Source organism: Aquarana catesbeiana, linkage group LG04, assembly GCF_042186555.1.
Source record: "Aquarana catesbeiana isolate 2022-GZ linkage group LG04, ASM4218655v1, whole genome shotgun sequence".
Taxonomy (NCBI): Eukaryota; Metazoa; Chordata; class Amphibia; order Anura; family Ranidae; genus Aquarana; species Aquarana catesbeiana.
The window spans coordinates 639,357,203-639,375,458 of NC_133327.1; positions in this window are offsets into that span (position 1 = coordinate 639,357,203).

Genomic DNA, 18,256 nt, shown 5'->3' on the forward strand with positions numbered 1-18,256 from the left:
CTCCCCAGGGGATTTCTCCATGTTTACATGGATAATCTCCCCCTCCCACCACCAGAGGGAATCACTCCCCTGTCCTCACAGCCGAGCCCTAGGACCTGGCGGTGATGGACGGAGTGATGTGAATGACGCGGCTCGCGCATGCGCGACACAGTTTCTACGTCCGCTTCCGGTCTCAAGGACCGGGTAGGGAGGAATATAAGGCCGCTGGCGATGGCAATCATACGCTAGTAGAAGAGAACAAGAAGACCTGGACAGCCGCACACCGGAATGGATAAATCCGTCTTTTTATTCAAAATACAGGATCATGGGGTACACAAAACACGACTGTGTGGTGGTACAAGAATAGCTGACGCGTTTCGCACTTACACCAAGTGCTTACTCATAGCTAGCTAAAATGGGAATGAAAAGCCATATATATATATATATATATATATATATATATATATATATATATATATATACTAAAAATATTAGAACATGTGACCATGCAATGGTGAGAAAATACAGAACAACTGAGAATCAGCCGTATGAGATCTCCGCACCTGCTGCTGGTTAGTAAATCTAAAATGGAAATCCCCATAGCAAGTAGACGTAGAAGCAACAATTTGGAGATGTAATGAAATAAAATAAAGTGAAAAATTGAATGAGATAAAAATAAAAATAAGTGTTAAAATAATGTTATATCCATAAATGTATAGAATATACATAAAATGAATGAGCACATGTGAAAAAATGTGTGTGGTGATATGTGTTATAATATGAACAAATAAAACAATTTATGACCCGGTTATTCAGGGTCAAATTTTTGTTTTCAAAATGTGAATGTGCGTAGTGTCAAATGGGCAGTGATATATATGTGTTATCTGAATAAAGACTGAGCATGTATGAGAAAGATGTGTAGACACAGGGCAATCAATTCTAAAAATATATATTTGTATAATAAGATGAGGACTGAGGGTAAATGCATGTGAGTGAATATGTGCAAGACATGCATGCAAAATGAATATGCAATAAATCAACAACAGGTGCCGTGATCTCAAGACAGCATGATTGTTCGATCTACATAGTCCATAATCATCAAGCCCATGATCTGAAAGACAAAAAACAAATATGTCACAGACAAACATTCAAAAACAAGTACAAAAAATATATTTAGAATATATAAAGAACTTTTTAGTTATGTGGTAAAAGACGTACCTGTAACCATATAAAAACATCATATACAAGATAAATATTATGTTTCTAGAATGGTGATAAACCATAAACTTGGACTCATCCATGTTGATGTGTAATTAAACAAAGATATATATATCCATGTGCATATATTGGTTCAAAACCTAACTAAATGAAATTGGGGTACTGGAATGGCGTATGAAGCAAAAACGCCAATCCAGATGCCCCTTAGCAGAACTATATTGAAACGCTCTCCAAAAACTTAAAAATATATGTTTAATCATTCGTATTAGGCAGTTAGTTTTAGTTGTGAAGATATGGATATGAGTACAACGAAATATATGTGCGAGCTGCCAGTGAACAAAGGGGAACCTTTTGGAGAAAAAAATTACAAAAAATACAGCACTTCAAATAACAATTCAGCAAAGAGAAGAGAGAAGGAAAAGGAATGGGACGGGAGTTGTAAAAACCAAAAATGTTGTTAAATGTTGGAGAACAATTTAAGTCCGTCCTTAGGTATAACCATGTTAGGATTAGAAGGATAAAGATCAATACTGATGTTCATTGAATAAAACTAAAGCCATAAATATGTAAAAAAAAAAAAAAATGGGTAAACCCAATCAAAACAAAAATAATTAGATATGACTAGCAATGTATAAATAAATAAACGTGTTCATGGCATATTGGAATCCCTAAATAAGAGCAGTATATATATAAATGATGGAGTCAGGCTGGGTTCACACTATACTACACGACAGTAGTACGACTTTCATCCTACTTTGCTCTGCGACATCAGTCCTACATCGGTCCTACATTGATCCTACATCGGTCCTACATCCATCCGACTTTCATGAACAGGATAATACTTTGATCCGACTTTTCAGATAGTACACTTGTCCTTTGACCAATCAAAACTAACACAGAATGGGAGGGGCTACAGCAGGGGGCAGGAAATAACACAATGTCGGATGCCAAAGTCGGATGGTTAGGGCAAGGATCCAACTTTGATTCTACTTCAGTGATAGTCAATGGGCTGAAGTAGGATCAAAGTCAGACCAAAGTAGTACAGGGAGCATTTTCAAAGTCGGACCAACTTGTGTCGGACCAGTTAAGACGGCTCCCATAGGGAAACATTGAATTTCATACGTCATGTGACATGAGCTCCCAATGTCGGAGCGTTTGTCGGACCAGTGTGAACCCAGCCTCATATATGTTAAGATGTGTAGCTCTCAGGCTGGGTTCACACTGGTACGACAAACGCTCCGACATTGGGAGCTCATGTCACATGACGTATGAAATTCAATGTTTCCCTACGGGAGCCGTCTTAACTGGTCCGACTTTAGAAATGCTCCCTGTACTACTTTAGTCCGACTTTGATCCTGCTTCAGCCCATTGAATATCACTGAAGTCGGATCCTTGTCCTAACCATCCGACTTTGGCATCCGACATTGTGTTATTTCCTGCCCCCTGCTGTAGCCCCTCCCATTCTGTGTTAGTTTTGATTGGTCAAAGGACAAGTGTACTATCTGAAAAGTCGGATCAAAGTAGTCGGATGGATGTAGGACCAATGTAGGGTCAATGTAGGACCAATGTAGGACTGATGTTGCAGAGCAAAGTAGGATGAAAGTCGTACTACTGTCGTGTAGTATAGTGTGAACCAAGCCTGAGGCTGGGTTCACACTGGTCCGACAAACGCTCCGACATTGGGAGCTCATGTCGCATGACGTGTGAAATTTAATGTTTCCCTATGGGAGCCGTCCTAACTGGTCCGACACAAGTCGTTCCGACTTTAGAAATGCTCCCTGTACTACTTTGGTCCGACTTTGATCCTACTTCAGCCTATTGACTATCATTGAAGTCGGATCAAAGTCGGATTGCCGTCTTGCATGATCCGACTTTGGCACGCGACTTGTGCTCAGATGTTCTTGAGGGGGAACTCCGCGCCAAATTTTAAATAAAAAACCGGCATGGGTTCCCCCTCCAAGAGCATACCAGGCCCTTGGGTCTGGTATGGACCTTGAGGGGAACCCCCTACGCCGATAAAAACGGCGTGGGGGTCCCCCCCAATCCATACCAGACCCTTATCCGAGCACGCAGCCCGGCCGGACAGGAATGGGGTGGGGACGAGCGAGCGCCCCCCCCCTCCTGAACCGTACCAGGCCGCATGCCCTCAACATGGGGGGTGGTGCTTTGGGGGAGGGGGCGCGCTGCGGCCCCCCACCCCAAAGCACCTTGTCCCCATGTTGATGAGGACAAGGGCCTCTTCCCGACAACCCTGGCCGTTGGTTGTCGGGGTCTGCGGGCGGGGGGCTTATCGGAATCCGGGAGCCCCCTTTAATAAGGGAGCCCCCAGATCCCGGCCCCCCCACCCTATGTGAATGAGTATGGGGTACAGCGTACCCCTACCCATTCACCTAGGAAAAAAGTGTCAATTTAAAAAAAAAACACTACACAGATTTTTAAAGCATTTTATTAGACAGCTCCGGGGGTCTTCTTCCGACTTCGGGGGTCTCTCCGGTTCTTCTCCACGCTCTCCGGATCTTCTGCCAGGCTCCTCCGCTCTCTTCTGCTCTTTTGCCGCTCTTTTGCTAAAGCGGAGGAGCCTGGTCTTCAATCTTCTGCCTTCTGCCTTCTGCCTTCTGCCTTCTGCCCTCTTCTCCTGATGTTGACACGACGCTCTCTGGGGCTAGAATGCTCTCTGTGCGCTCTGCTCTGACTTATATAGGCGGTGACCCCGCCCCCTTATGCCGTCACAGTCCCTGGGCATGCTGGGACTGTGACGTTTTAGGGGGCGTGGTCATCACCCGATGACCACGCCCCCTAAAACGTCACAGTCCCAGCATGCCCAGGGACTGTGACGGCATAAGGGGGCGGGGTCACCGCCTATATAAGTCAGAGCAGAGCGCACAGAGAGCATTCTAGCCCCAGAGAGCGTCGTGTCAACATCAGGAGAAGAGGGCAGAAGGCAGAAGGCAGAAGGCAGAAGGCAGAAGGCAGAAGGCAGAAGGCAGAAGATTGAAGACCAGGCTCCTCCGCTTTAGCAAAAGAGCGGCAAAAGAGCAGAAGAGAGCGGAGGAGCCTGGCAGAAGATCCGGAGAGCATGGAGAAGAACCGGAGAGACCCCCGAAGTCGGAAGAAGACCCCCGGAGCTGTCTAATAAAATGCTTTAAAAATCTGTGTAGTGTTTTTTTTTAAATTGACACTTTTTTCCTAGGTGAATGGGTAGGGGTACGCTGTACCCCATACTCATTCACATAGGGTGGGGGGCCGGGATCTGGGGGCTCCCTTATTAAAGGGGGCTCCCGGATTCCGATAAGCCACCCGCCCGCAGACCCCGACAACCAACGGCCAGGGTTGTCGGGAAGAGGCCCTTGTCCTCATCAACATGGGGACAAGGTGCTTTGGGGTGGGGGGGCCGCAGCGCGCCCCCTCCCCCAAGGCACCACCCCCCCATGTTGAGGGCATGCGGCCTGGTACGGTTCAGGAGGGGGGGGGGCGCTCGCTCGTCCCCACCCCCATTCCTGTCCGGCCGGGCTGCGTGCTCGGATAAGGGTCTGGTATGGATTGGGGGCGACCCCCCACGCCGTTTTTTCGGCGTAGGGGGTTCCCCTCAAGGTCCATACCAGACCCAAGGGCCTGGTATGCCTCTGGAGGGGGAACCCATGCCGGTTTTTTATTTAAAATTGGCGCGGAGTTCCCCCTAAAGATTCATACCAAACACAGTGCCGGCATTGGCGGGGATCCAAGTCGGATCCCCGTTCATTGAAAGTCGGACACATGCCGGCTTCATGTCGCAGGGCAAAGTCGGATCCAAAGTAGGACGGCTGTCGTGTCGCACCAGTGTGAACCCAGCCTTAAAGAAAAAATCCAATATACTTCACGTTTACACAACAATTGAAATGTATCCCCTCCCCTAACAGGAGTCACAACCTTTACAATGCCCTGGATAGAAAGACTGGATGTATTTTTGTGATGTTCAAAAATCCAATGTTTGGCTACATTTGTTAATTTGTCTTTCTCTATGTCATGTAGATGGTCGTACGAACGGTCCCTAAGGCAACGTGTTGTACGACCCACATATTGAATTTTGCAACTTTCACATGTAATGACATATACCAGATATTGGGTATTGCAATTGATAAAAGAAGAGATGTTAAACTCTCTACCATTACTACATGACTGGATAGTTTTGCCTTTTTTGATATAGTTACAGTAATTGCAGCTTCCTATACCACATTTAAAGTTTCCTGTAAGATTTAACCAATTGGACTTCGATTTGCTGGTAAGAAATAGACTGGGTGAAAGAGAACGACCCAACGTGGGTGCTCTACTGGAAACCATCTGCACTCCTCCAGAAAGAATTTTATTATAAACTGGGTCATTGAATAAGATAGGAAGATATCTGTTAATAATGCCCTTGATTTAGCTGAACTCTGAACTATATGATGTTGAAAAAATTGGGATATTGTCTGAAAATTGGGACAATCTTTGTTTCGTTCTTTTATTTGGTTTTTCCACTAGAGGTGAGTGTCTGGGGATGGCCTTAACAGTACTGAGTGTTTTAATCATACGCTGCTGGAGTCCCTGGGGTACAAACGCGCTGTCTTTTAATATCAGGTAACCGCTTGCAAACTTTTAATGCTATGGAACATTTTTTGTTTCTTCCATTCTCTTCTGGTGACATTCAGAGTTGGTTTATGACTATTTCTGGTTAATGTGCTGAGGGTATTAATTCCCCACTTAAGCAGATATAGTCTGCTGCTTTTCTACTGTTAAATTATCCTTCCGTTCTTAGGTGCAGCCTCTCTGAGAATTAATGGTTTTGCCTATATTCTTCTTTACTCTCTAAATAGTCTTGAAAACCAATTTTGGAGGTTACTGACAGCGTTTTCTGAATCCCTTGGAATTAAGTCTATTGCAGATTTAATTTTTGTAAGTTGATTTTCTATTTTATTGTTTCAGTCTGGGAAATAATTTCCCCGCTTGATATATTTTTTGATATCTCTTAAATATATTTTATAGCTGGTCCTTCTATTCCCCCTGTGGCCGCCTGTCACATTTGGTCCCTTTGGTGCAGATATTTGTCCGGAGAAGTGCGGTAACATTGGGATCTATTATAGGAGACACAGGTAGGGGGCGCTGCCCTGGGATCGGAGACACATGTGCATATTAATCACTGTTATGTATTGTTATGAATTTCGTAATGATCAATGTTATGTAATTGCAAGCTAATTGATTGTGTTATATATCTTTTTCTTTTTTGTTCCTTTTGTTAGAAGGCTTGTACTTCCAAGGGGACAGCATCCCCTGAAGAAGCCCGGCATATGGGCGAAACATGTTGGCAATCCATCTTACAGTGCTGTCTTGTCATTACTGTTGTTATTGTACTTACCATTTTTATTGATATTTTTTATTTTGCTATTCTAAATAAAAAATAAAAACATTTTTAAATAATATTTTTGATGTATTCTTTTGAACCTTAAAAATCCCCATTACCTCCCTTTTCTCTACATAATTATGGGATGTGGTGCTAAATCTAAGTTGGTTTTTCCACGATCCAAAAAACCTGTTCACACAGGAGGAGCCGCAGCTGTAGATGTCCACAGTGGACTGGGAGCCAGAGCTGGTGGAACTGTAATGCAGGTAAATTTCCCTCACCGCTCCTGTGTGAACTTCACTATGACAAACCTGGATTCACACAGGAGTGATGCAGGAAATTGCATGCGATTAGGATAGGTATGGCACACATTCCTATTCAAATCGCATGCAATTATTTGCAGTTTGATTTGCACCCACTTATTTTGTATTGGCGCAAAATACACCACAACGTATCGGTTTCATTTTCACGAGTCCTGAATCTATATAAAGGGTGGTGGAGGAATAAAAAACTTTTATATTAAAGTAGTACCAAAAGGCTGAGACTTTTTTGCATGCATATAATAATTTTAGGTATAATGCACAAAACTGCTTGTTATGGAGGCACTAATGTGGGCTCGATCCCTAGCCACACTGCTTCTGTTGACACACACAGTGCATCTCAGCCCCGCCCCCTGCTCCCTTATCACAGGCTATGATTGACAGCAGCAGGAGCCAATGGCTCCTGTTGCTGCATCTGGGGCCACACAGTGCTAGATCGAGATCAGGATCAGGTAAGTATACAGGGGTGCTAGGGGAGGAGCTAGTCACAGAAGGTTTTTTACCTTAATGTGTATAATGCATTAAGGTAAAAAAAATGTCTGCCTTTAGAAACACTTTAAATTACTTTCTTCTCCTGCCCAGGACTACATGTCCCATGAGACATTGCTTCTCACAGATTCACATTCACAAGTTTTCAGGCACTTACTGACATGTATGGATTGTGTGTTGAGCTGTATGTGTGCTGCACTGTGTATACTGACATGTAAACAAATAATGCATTCTGTATGCAGGTCAATTAATGGGCTGACCAACTAATCGATAATGAGAATAGTTGACAACTATTTTTATAATCGATTATAATCAATTATGTTGATTGGCTGTTTCAATCCTACTTTAAACATTGAAAAAATATCCAAAATGTACACAATATCTATGTACATTTATACCTCATTGATGTTTTATTTTAATAGCTGTTCATGAATGTGAATTTGTTTAATGCTAATGGGGCACATTCAAATGTTCTCAGGCTGTATTCTCTGCAGATTGATAGTGAGAATGGGGAAATATTTTACATCAAGGCCACTAGATGGAGCTGAAGAGCATATGTATTCTTTGTTTGATAACTAGCGCCACCCTTTAGCCATAATGTGTTATTTTCTCCATTCACACATAAGATCTGCAGAGAATTTAGGGGTGCGTTAACCCCCCCCCACACACACACACACACACACACACACACAACCTCGCAATTGCAGATCCCGGTACTTGGAGCCCGATGATCATGTGATTGCTATTCGATCACATGATCACAATGTCAACAAAGCTGTTATGAATGAATTCATTCATAACAGCTGTGTTGTATATGCTGTGATTTGCCCACAGCTATCACCTGGTACCTGGGCCAGTCAAAGCACTCTGTACCATGTGATTAGCTGTAGCCGATCACAGATCACAGCTGTCATGAATGGTTAACCCAATGAGCTTCATTGTAACAGCAAACAAAATGTAAAAAAAAGAAAAAAAATCCCTGATCACCTGATTTTTTTTTTTTTGCTTATAAAGCCTCATATACACGATAGGACTTTGTACAAACTTTCCCTTAGATTTTTGTACAAAGGGCGTTGGTCATAAGTTTGTATTGCATACACACGGCAGAACTTTTTCAGCCAACTTTCACCAAATCACGTGGTTTTTCAGCTCTTTACCATCACCCTTTGGATAACTTCTGTATTGTTGCCTGATATTGTGTAAATTTTGCCGCTTTTATTGGCAAGATTGACACCTTGCGAGCCGGGTTCACACTGGTGCGGGGATCCGACTTGGATCCCCGCCAATGCCAGGCACTGTGTTTGGTATGAATCTTGAGGGGGAACTCCACGCCACATTTTAAATAAAAAACCGGCATGGGTTCCCCCCCAGGGGCATACCAGGCCCTTAGGTCTGGTATGGATTTAAAGGGGAACCCCTATGCCAAAAAAATGGCGTGGGGGTCCCCCCAGCATCCATACCAGACCCTTATCAGAGCACGCAGCCCGGCTGGTCAGGAAAGGGGGTGGGGACGAGCGAGCGCCCCCCCTCCTGAACTGTACCAGGCAGCATGACCTCAACATGGGGGGGTGGGTGCTTTGGGGGAGGGGGGCACCCTGCAGCCCCCCCACCCCAAAGCACCTTGTCCCCATGTTGAGGAGGACAAGGGCCTCTTCTCGACAACCCTGGCCGTTGGTTGTCGGGGTCTGCGGGCGGGGGCTTATCGGAATCCGGAAGCCCCCTTTAATAAGGGGGCCCCCAGATCCTGGCCCCCCAACCTATGTGAATGAGTATGGGGTACATCGTACACCTACCCATTCACCTAGGGAAAAAAGTGTCAAAAAAAAAAAACACACTACACAGGTTTTTATAGTAATTTATTAGACAGCTCCGGGGGTCTTCTTCCGACTTCGGGGGTCTTCTTCCGACTTCGCCGCTCTCTCCCGGTGTCCGGTTCTTCTCCCGCTCTCCAGCCTCTTGTCCCGGTGTTCGACTTCTTCTCCCGGTGTCCGGTTCTTCTGCCGGCTCCTCCGCTATCTTCTGCCGCTCTTTTGCTAGCGGTGGCCCGGACTTCTGCATCATCTTCTTCCCTCTTCTCTTCTTCCGATGTTGACATGACGCTCTCTCCCGCTGTAATGCTGTCTGAGTGCTCCGCAATGACTTATATAGGCGGTGACCCCACCCCCTTATGATGCCACAGTCCCGGGGCATGCTGGGACTGTCACATCATAAGGGGGCGTGGTCATCGAACATGACGTGACCACGAGAGCGTCATATCAACATCGGAAGAAGACAACGTAGAAGACCGGGCCACCGCTAACAAAAGAGCGGCAGACGATAGCGGAGGAGCCGGCAGAAGAACCGGACACCGGGAGAAGAGGCCAGAGAGAGCGGAGAAGAACCGGACACCGAGTGAAGACGGCGGAGAGAGCGGAGAAGAACCGGACACCGGGAGAAGAGGCTGGAGAGACCCCCGAAGTCGGAAGAAGACCCCCGAAGTCAGAAGAAGACCCCAGAGCTGCCTAATAAATTACTTTAAAAACCTGTGTAGTGTGTTTTTTTTGTTGACACTTTTTATCCCTAGGTGAATGGGTAGGGGTACGATGTACCCCATACTCATTCACATAGGGTGGGGGGCCGGGATCTGATCTGATTCCAATAAGTTCCTCACCCGCAGACCCCGAAACCAACGGCCAGGGTTGTCGGGAAGAGGCCCTTGTCCTCATCAACATGGGGACAAGGTGCTGTGGGGTGGGGGGGGCAGGGCGCCCCCAAAGCACCCACCCCCCATGTTGAGGGCATGCGGCCTGGCTCAGATAGGGGCCTGGTATTCCCCCAGAGGGGAATTCCTTCTCGCACCCGCCGCAGTAGGAAAATGTGTTTTTCCTATTGTAGCCAGCGTGAGATGTACAGTACCCTGTCGCCAAGAACCAGATTCTCGCGGCTGCCTACTGTAGTTTCTACAAAAGTCCGATGGTTTTGTGTACACGCGATTGGACTTTGCTCCATCTGACTTTTGTTGCCGGAAAGTTTGTGCGTTCGCACAGCCAACAAAAGTCCGATGGAAACAGAAAAAGTTTGTCCGATGGAGCGTACACACGGTCGGATGTTGCTCCAAAACAGCTAATTTGCATGTTTGTTGTCAAAAAGTCTGATCGTGTGTACGGGCCTTTACCTTGATTATAACTATTATAAGCGATCATAGTGTGTAAAAAAAAATTCTGATCACTTCCCCAGAGTAGTACAGTGTTACTATGGTAACACTCTATTGCTCTGGTCACAGTATGTAAAAAAATTATTTAACTTTTTTTTTTTTTTTTTTTACATACTGTCACTAGTCAGTGTCTCTGATCACCGCCACATCAGTCATATAATGATGCTGTACTGCACTGGTGACAGTATGTTAAAAAATATACATTTTACTCAAATTCTTCATTTTCAAAAAAATTGTGACAAAAAATTACAACTTCAAAAAACTAGCCATGCCTCTTACTAAATGCCTCAGACTGTCTACTTTCCAAAAAGGCGTTTTTTGGGGGGAATTTAGGGCCTTAAAGCGGAGTTCCACCCAAAAATGGAACTTCCGCTTTAAGTGTTGCAGACCCCCTGACATGCCACATTTGGCATGTCATTTTTTTGTGGGGGGGGGTACCCTGTTTTTACAGGCATCCAGCTCCCACTTCCTCTCCTGGCACCGCCAGAAGGAATATCACCTCTCACCCCTCCCTCCCTGCAATCTTCTGGACTACATCACAGGTCCCAAAAGATTGCCCAGCCATTCACAGAGTACAGCTAGTCTCGCGCATGCGCAGTGCGTGTCCGGCTGTGAAGCCACAGCCGGGCGCCCACAGTTAGAATGCCAGTGAAGCGGAGAGGAGGGGGAGAGGAGTGGAGCTTCATGACCCTGCATCATTGGACCCTGGGACAGGTGAGTGTCCCATTATTTTATAGTCAGCAGCTAAACTTTTTGTAGCTGCTGACTTTTAAATGGGTGGAACTCCGCTTTAAGAAATGAGATAGGGTGTCAGTACATCAGGATCAATTTTCAAATATATATACCACAGATTGTAGACACTATAACTTTCACACAAACCAATTAACCAGTTACGGGCCGCTGCATGCCTATATACGTCCTAAGTTTGAAAAGGAATATCGTTGTTATGGCAGCAGATAGCTGCCATAGCTCCGGTATCCTTTTTTTCGTCCCGTTGTCCACTTTCCGATAAAAGTGGTCTCTGCCGCTTACCAGAGCCGTCGGCAGCGGCGGAGGCAATAGGATCTTCACCCTTGCTGGGTATGGAGACAAGTAAGGGGAAGATGGCCCCCACCCGTCTCCATAACATTGCTGGGCGGAAGCGACGTCAAAGCATCACTTCCGCCCATAGCTCTTAAAGGACCTTTTTTTTTTTTTTTTTAAATGACAATTTTTTTTTTTTATTGCATTTTAATGTAAATATGAGATCTGAGGTCTTTTTGACCCCATATCTCATATTTAGGAGGTCCATTCCTTGTAATAAGAATAAAAGTGACACAATTTTTTTTTAAAAAACAGTGTAAAAATAAAAAAATAAAAGATAAAAGAAATAAGAAAAAAAAATTTTTAAACGCGCCCCGTCCTGCCGAGCTTGCGTGCAGAAGCGAACGCATACGTGAGTAGTGCCCGTATATGAAAATGGTGTTCAAACCACACATGTGAGGTATTGCTGCGATCTGTAGGGCGAGAGCGATAATTCTAGCCCTAGATCTCCTTTGTAACTCAAAACATGCAACCTGTAGATTTTTTTAAACGTCGCCTATGGAGGTTTTTAAGGGTAAAAGTTTTTCGCCATTCCACGAACGAGAGCAATTTTGAAGCGTGACATGTTGGGTATCAATTTACTCAGCGTAACATTATCTTTCACAATTTAAAAAAAAATTGGGCTAACTTTACTTTTGTCTTATTTTTTAATTCAAAAAAGTGTATTTTTTTCCCCAAAAAAGTGCGCTTGTAAGACCGCTGCACAAATATGGTGTGACAGAAAGTATTGCCACGACCGCCATTTTATTCTCTAGGGTGTCAGAAAAAAAAAATAGAATGTGTGGGGGTTCTAAGTAATTTTATAGCAAAAAAAAAAAACAGTTTTTAACTTGTAAACAACAAATCTCAAAAAGAGGCTCGGTCCTTAAGTGGTTAATACATACCTAAATGTATAATGAAATTAGATTTTATTGGATATGTTTTATAACAGAAAGTAGAAAATATTTTTTTTTTTCAAAATGTTTGGCTTTTTTTCATTTATAACACAAAAAATAAAAAAAATAAAAAACAGTGGTGATCAAACACCATCAAAACAATTCTGTAATATATTTTTTAGATTCTCTATCAATAAAGATTTTTGTATAATTTTATAATTCACTTTACACTACAATTTATTCTGAAATTTTGCTTGTTGCCATTTAAAGCCCACATATGAGGGTTTTCTATCTAAATACCATCCAAAAAAAAAGCTCTATTTGTGTGGGGGAAAAAAATGATAAAAATGTCATTTGTGTACAGTGTTGCATGACCGCGCAATTGCCAGTTAAAGTAGCGCAGTGCTGAATATCACAAAAATGTTCATGAAGGGGGTAAAACCTTTCCGGAGCTGAAGTGGTTAAAATAAATGTTAAAAGCTCATATGAGATTTAGATGATTGGGATTTTAAAATACATATACTTTAAAACAAAAGAGGCAAGCAGAGGGTCGTAACTCACAACTCTATCACAATTACTCACCAAGTTTCTAAGTTTGTTTTGTTTTCCCGACGCTCCTAGTAAAAGTCTGTTTATCAGCCGGAGCAGATGAATGGATCATAGTAATTAATTATTTGTGTGCAGCATGTGATAGGGGTCATCCTGGCCTGAAACATTTAGATAAATTCCTCTGCTGCCTCCGCCCTATCCCTTTCAGACTGTAAAGGTTAAATGCAACTTTCCATTAGAGGAAAGCGAGCTCTGCGATATTTCCAAATATTGTGCCAAGAATGTGCGAGGATGACATGTAGGCATCGTAGTCCAACCCGGCGGTATGAGGGTCAGCGAGATCATCGCCTCACCTGACCTGACCGCGGACAATTTGAACCGCCAGCGCCAAGTCAAACAGATATACAGACCACATTGCAGAGCGATGGGGATATTCCAGCCATTAATTGATCACAAGACCACATTCGTTTTATCCATTACAAATACCCTGAAAACAAAGCTCATTTATTTCCTAACATGTCATGAATTGTAGACTGAAAAAATTTCCATAATTGCACAGTGGACTTGGCAGAACTTTATTAATGCCCGTGACTGAGTTAATATTCTAGCTAATATAGACCGGTCCCTAGGGCATGAGATGCCAGGGGTGACACACAGCCCACCGCAATCCTGTGTCTAATGCAGCGTACACACGGTCAGACTTTTTGACCGGACTGGTCCGACGGACGCAGACGGACCAAATCCGGCGGACAATCCGATCGTGGGTGGGCTTCACGGGACCTTCAGTGGACTTTTCCAGTCGCAAATCTGACAGACTTTAGATTTGGAACATGCTTCAAATCTTTACGTCGTAACTCCGCCGGACCCAGAAATCCGCTCGTCTGTATGATAGTCCGACGGACAAAAGCCGACGATAGGGCAGCTATTGGCTACTGGCTCTCAACTTCCTTATTTTAGTCCGGAGTACGTCATCACGTACGAATCCGTCGGACTTTGGTGTGAACATGTGTAGGCAAGTCCGTTTGTTAAAAAGTCCGTCGGAAGTCCGTCAAAAGTCCGCTGGAAAGTCTGTCGGACCAGTCCGGTCGAAAAGTCCACCCGTGTGTACGCGACATTAGTAAAAATTTTGGTGAAATACATTGGAGTCATTGAGGAAGGTGATTTTGGTGGTTTTTAAGGGTACAATGAGCATTAAATAAAAAAATGTAAAAAAAATAAACTACCACGCAACCACACTTAACCACTTAAAGCAGAGTGCTACCCAAAAGTGGAACTTCCGCTCATCCGATTCCTCCCCCCCTCCGGTGCCACAATTGGCACCTTTCAGGGGGGTGCAGATACCTGTCTAATACAGGTATTTGCACCCACTTCCGGGAATAGACTCCCGCGGGAGTCACGCCCCTTCCCACGCCCCCCCCCCCCCCACTGTCTCCTAGGAAACACACAGGTCCCAGGAGATAAGGAGACCAGTTAGAACGCGCAGCACGACTCGCGCATGCGCAGTAGAGAACCGGGAAGTGAAGCCGCAATGCTTCACTTCCTGATTCCCTAACAGAGGATGGCGTCAGCAGCTGCCGAGACCCGAGCGATTGATCGGCTTCGACTGCCGACTTCGCTGGACCCTGGGACAGGTAAGTGTCCATTTATTAAAAGTCAGCAGCTGCAGTATTTGTAGCTGCTGGCTTTTAATATTTTCTTTTTTTTAGGTGGACTCCAGCTTTAAGTGATCTATCTCTTCCCCTAGCAAGTCCCATCCCCCCCCTCAGTTAGAACACACACTAGGGAACACTGTTAACTCCTTGATCACCCTCTAGTGTTAACCCCTTCCCTGCCAGTGACGTTTTTCCAGTAATCAAAACATTTTTATAGCACTGATCGCTGTATAAATGGCAATGGTCCCAAAAATGTGTCAAAATTGTCCGGTGTGTCCGCCATAATGTCGCAGTCATGATAAAAATCGCAGATTGCCGCCATTACTAGTAAAAAAAAAAATAATAAAAATGCTATAAATCTATCCCCTATTTTGTAGACGCTATAACTTTTGTGCAAACCAATCAATATACGCTTATTGCAATTTTTATTACCAAAAACATGTAGAAGAATACATATGGGCCTAAACTGAGAAAAAATTTGCTATTTTTTTTTTTAAATGGGGATATTTATTATAGCAAAAAGTACAAAATATTGTGTTTTTTTCAAAATTGTCTCTCTTTTTTCGTTTACAGCGCATAAAATAAAAAACGCAGAGATGATCAAATTCCACCAAAAGAAAGCTCTATTTGTGGGAAAAAAAGGACATCAATTTTGTTTGGGTACAGTGTCGCAGGACCGCGCAATTGTCAGTTAAATCGACGCAGTGCCAAATCGCAAAAAATGGCCTGGTCATTCAGCAGCCAAATCTTCCGGGGCTGAAGCGGTTAATGAGCAGGGCATTTTTTGCGATAAGGCACTGCGTCGCTTTAACTGACAATTGCGCGGCCGTGTGACGCTGTATCAAACAAAAAATTGATCTCCTTTTTTTTCACAGAAATAGAGCTTTCTTTTGGTGGTATTTGATCACCTCTGCAGTTTTTATTTTTTTGCGCTATAAACAAAAAAGGCGACAATTTTGAAAACAAAAACAATATTTTTGACTTTTTGCTATAATAAATATCCCCCCAAAAAATGTAAAAAAATGAATTTCTTCATCAGTTTAGGCCAATATGTATTCTTCTACATATATTTGGTAACAAAAATTGCAATAAGCGTATATTGATTGGTTTGCGCAAAAGTTACATCGTCTGCAAAATAGGGAATAGATATATAGTATTTTATTTATTGACATTTATACAGCAATCGGTTCTATAAAAATGCACTGATTACTGTATAAATGACACTGGCAGGGAGGGGTTTAACACTAGGGGGCGATCAAGGGGTTAAATGTGTTCCCTGGGAGATGTTTCTAACTGGGGAGGGGGAGTGGACTGACTGGGAGTACAGAGAGATCGCTGTTCCTAATCACTAGGAATACACAATAACTTCGTAGTCCCCTGACAGAACAGGGATCTGTTTGTTTACATTGAGAGATCCCTGTACTGGCTCTCTGTGGAACGATCGTGGGTGGTCGGCAGACATCGCAGCTGCCGGCCACGCGCATTGGCTCCCCCGCCGCGCACGCGCCTGCTGTAGCTGTTAAAGGGACTGCCGTACAGATACGCCGATTTGCGGGATCGAGCCGACCTGCCACCGTATAATGACGGCGGATGGTCAGCAAGTGGTTAAAATGTTACTAAACTCAGCAGCCTGCATTCACTATATCTGGTCTCCCACAGTACACAGAACATGGAGATGCAATTATTTTAGTAAATATAAACTGCTAAATACCTTTTCTCATTAGCAGTATATAGCAGTCTTGTGACTTCTATCAGTGCCTGGTTAAAGCTTGTAGGAGGAGTTTCCATTTTACTCTGACTGTCCTATGAGGCTGATTGGCCCTGTGCTGATCACATGCACCCTCCTCAAAAAAAAAAACTCTCTAGTAATACACACCAAACTGAGCATGTGCAGCCTGTCTCCAGTAACTAAGTTTAATCCGGACATGTTATGGGGACAATGCAAGAAGAGGAAGATCTGTGCATACAGGATCAAACAACCTTTTTTACACAATGCAGAGGATTAACCCCTTAAGTTCCACAGTAAGTATAACAAGCATGCCTCACTGCATTTACAGACTGTTTTTACTGTTGTGGGTTTAGGAACACTTTAAAGGGTAACTCCACTTTGTGGGGAAAAAAATAGCAAATAAAGAAAAAATATTATAGCCTATACAATTGAGACACAAGTTATTTTGTAATTGAATGTTATTAAAAAGTACCTTTCCTTTTCAGTCTGCAGCCACTGTATTTTTCTAAAAATTACACCCTCCCAAGAAAAAAAACTCTCTAGCAATACACACCAAAACTGAGCATGTGCAGAGTGACCCCAAAGGCTCTGTCTTATCAGGAGATGGATTGGGGACAGTGGAAGAAGGGGGGGATCAGAGAGACAGGATCAAACAACCTTTTTAAACAATACAGAGGATTAACCTATTAGGTTCCACAGTTATAGAGATACAAGATTGTCTGGGACTTTAAATGAACCCCCTTGGGTGTAATAAGCACTAACCAATCAATTATAAAAATTAAACATTTTTATTCAAAGTATCACAAAGTCTTAAAAGTGGTTTGTTCAAAAACATATTCTCAAAACAGTCATAACAGGTGATGTTATGATGGCCTTGAGATCCGATTTAATAGGCCAACGCGCTTCGTGGACTGACCCGTTCATCAGGGCCTCAGGTCCTGTTATCTAGTACTGCAATAATATACAAAAAGCATAAATGAAATGACGATTAGTAAGCAACATATTGTATCACATATTATATGGCATTATGTCTCAAAGTCATTCAACAAGTGATATCATGAAAGATCATATCTATTATGAATGCTCACAGAGGGGGTGAATAGATCTAAATAATATAATCTACTTCAATTCAAAATAATACAATTCAGAAGATAATAACCTTCATAACAAAACATAATTAGTAAAAAAAAAAATGATCACCTGTAAAATAGTGCATGATATGTTGGTGATAGCCTGACTGGCCCATGGGAAATCTTTCCAAACCTCAGAGAATTGCCCACATCGGGAAGTGAGAATATACCTGAATATTTAAAGTGGATGGGGGGAAAAGAGGGAAGGAAGGAAAGGGAGGAGGGGAAAAAGGGGGGGGGTGGAGGAAGAAGGGGAGTGAGAGAAAGTGAGACTGTTGGCGAGGGAAAGGAAGGAGATTGAAGGGAAGGAAGAAAGGGAGAGGAGGAAAAAAGGGAGAGGAGGAAGAAAGAGAGAGGAGGAAGAAAGGGAGAGGAGGAAAAAAGGGAGGGGATGAAGAAAGGGAGAGGAAGAAGAAACCGAGAGGATGAAGAAAGGGAGAGGAGGAAGAAAGGGGGGGAGAAAGGAATAGGAGGGGGATGGGAAAAAGAAGGGGAATAGGGTAAGGACGGGATAAGGGAAGGGAAGGAGGAAAGGGAGAGGAGGAAGAAGGGGGGGGGAAGAGGAGGGGCAAGGGAAAAAAGAAGGGGAATAGGGTAAGGATGGGATAAGGGAAGGGAAGGAAGAAAGGGAGAGGAGGAAGAAGGGGGGGGGGGAGGAGGGGCAAGGGAAAAAAGAAGGGGAATAG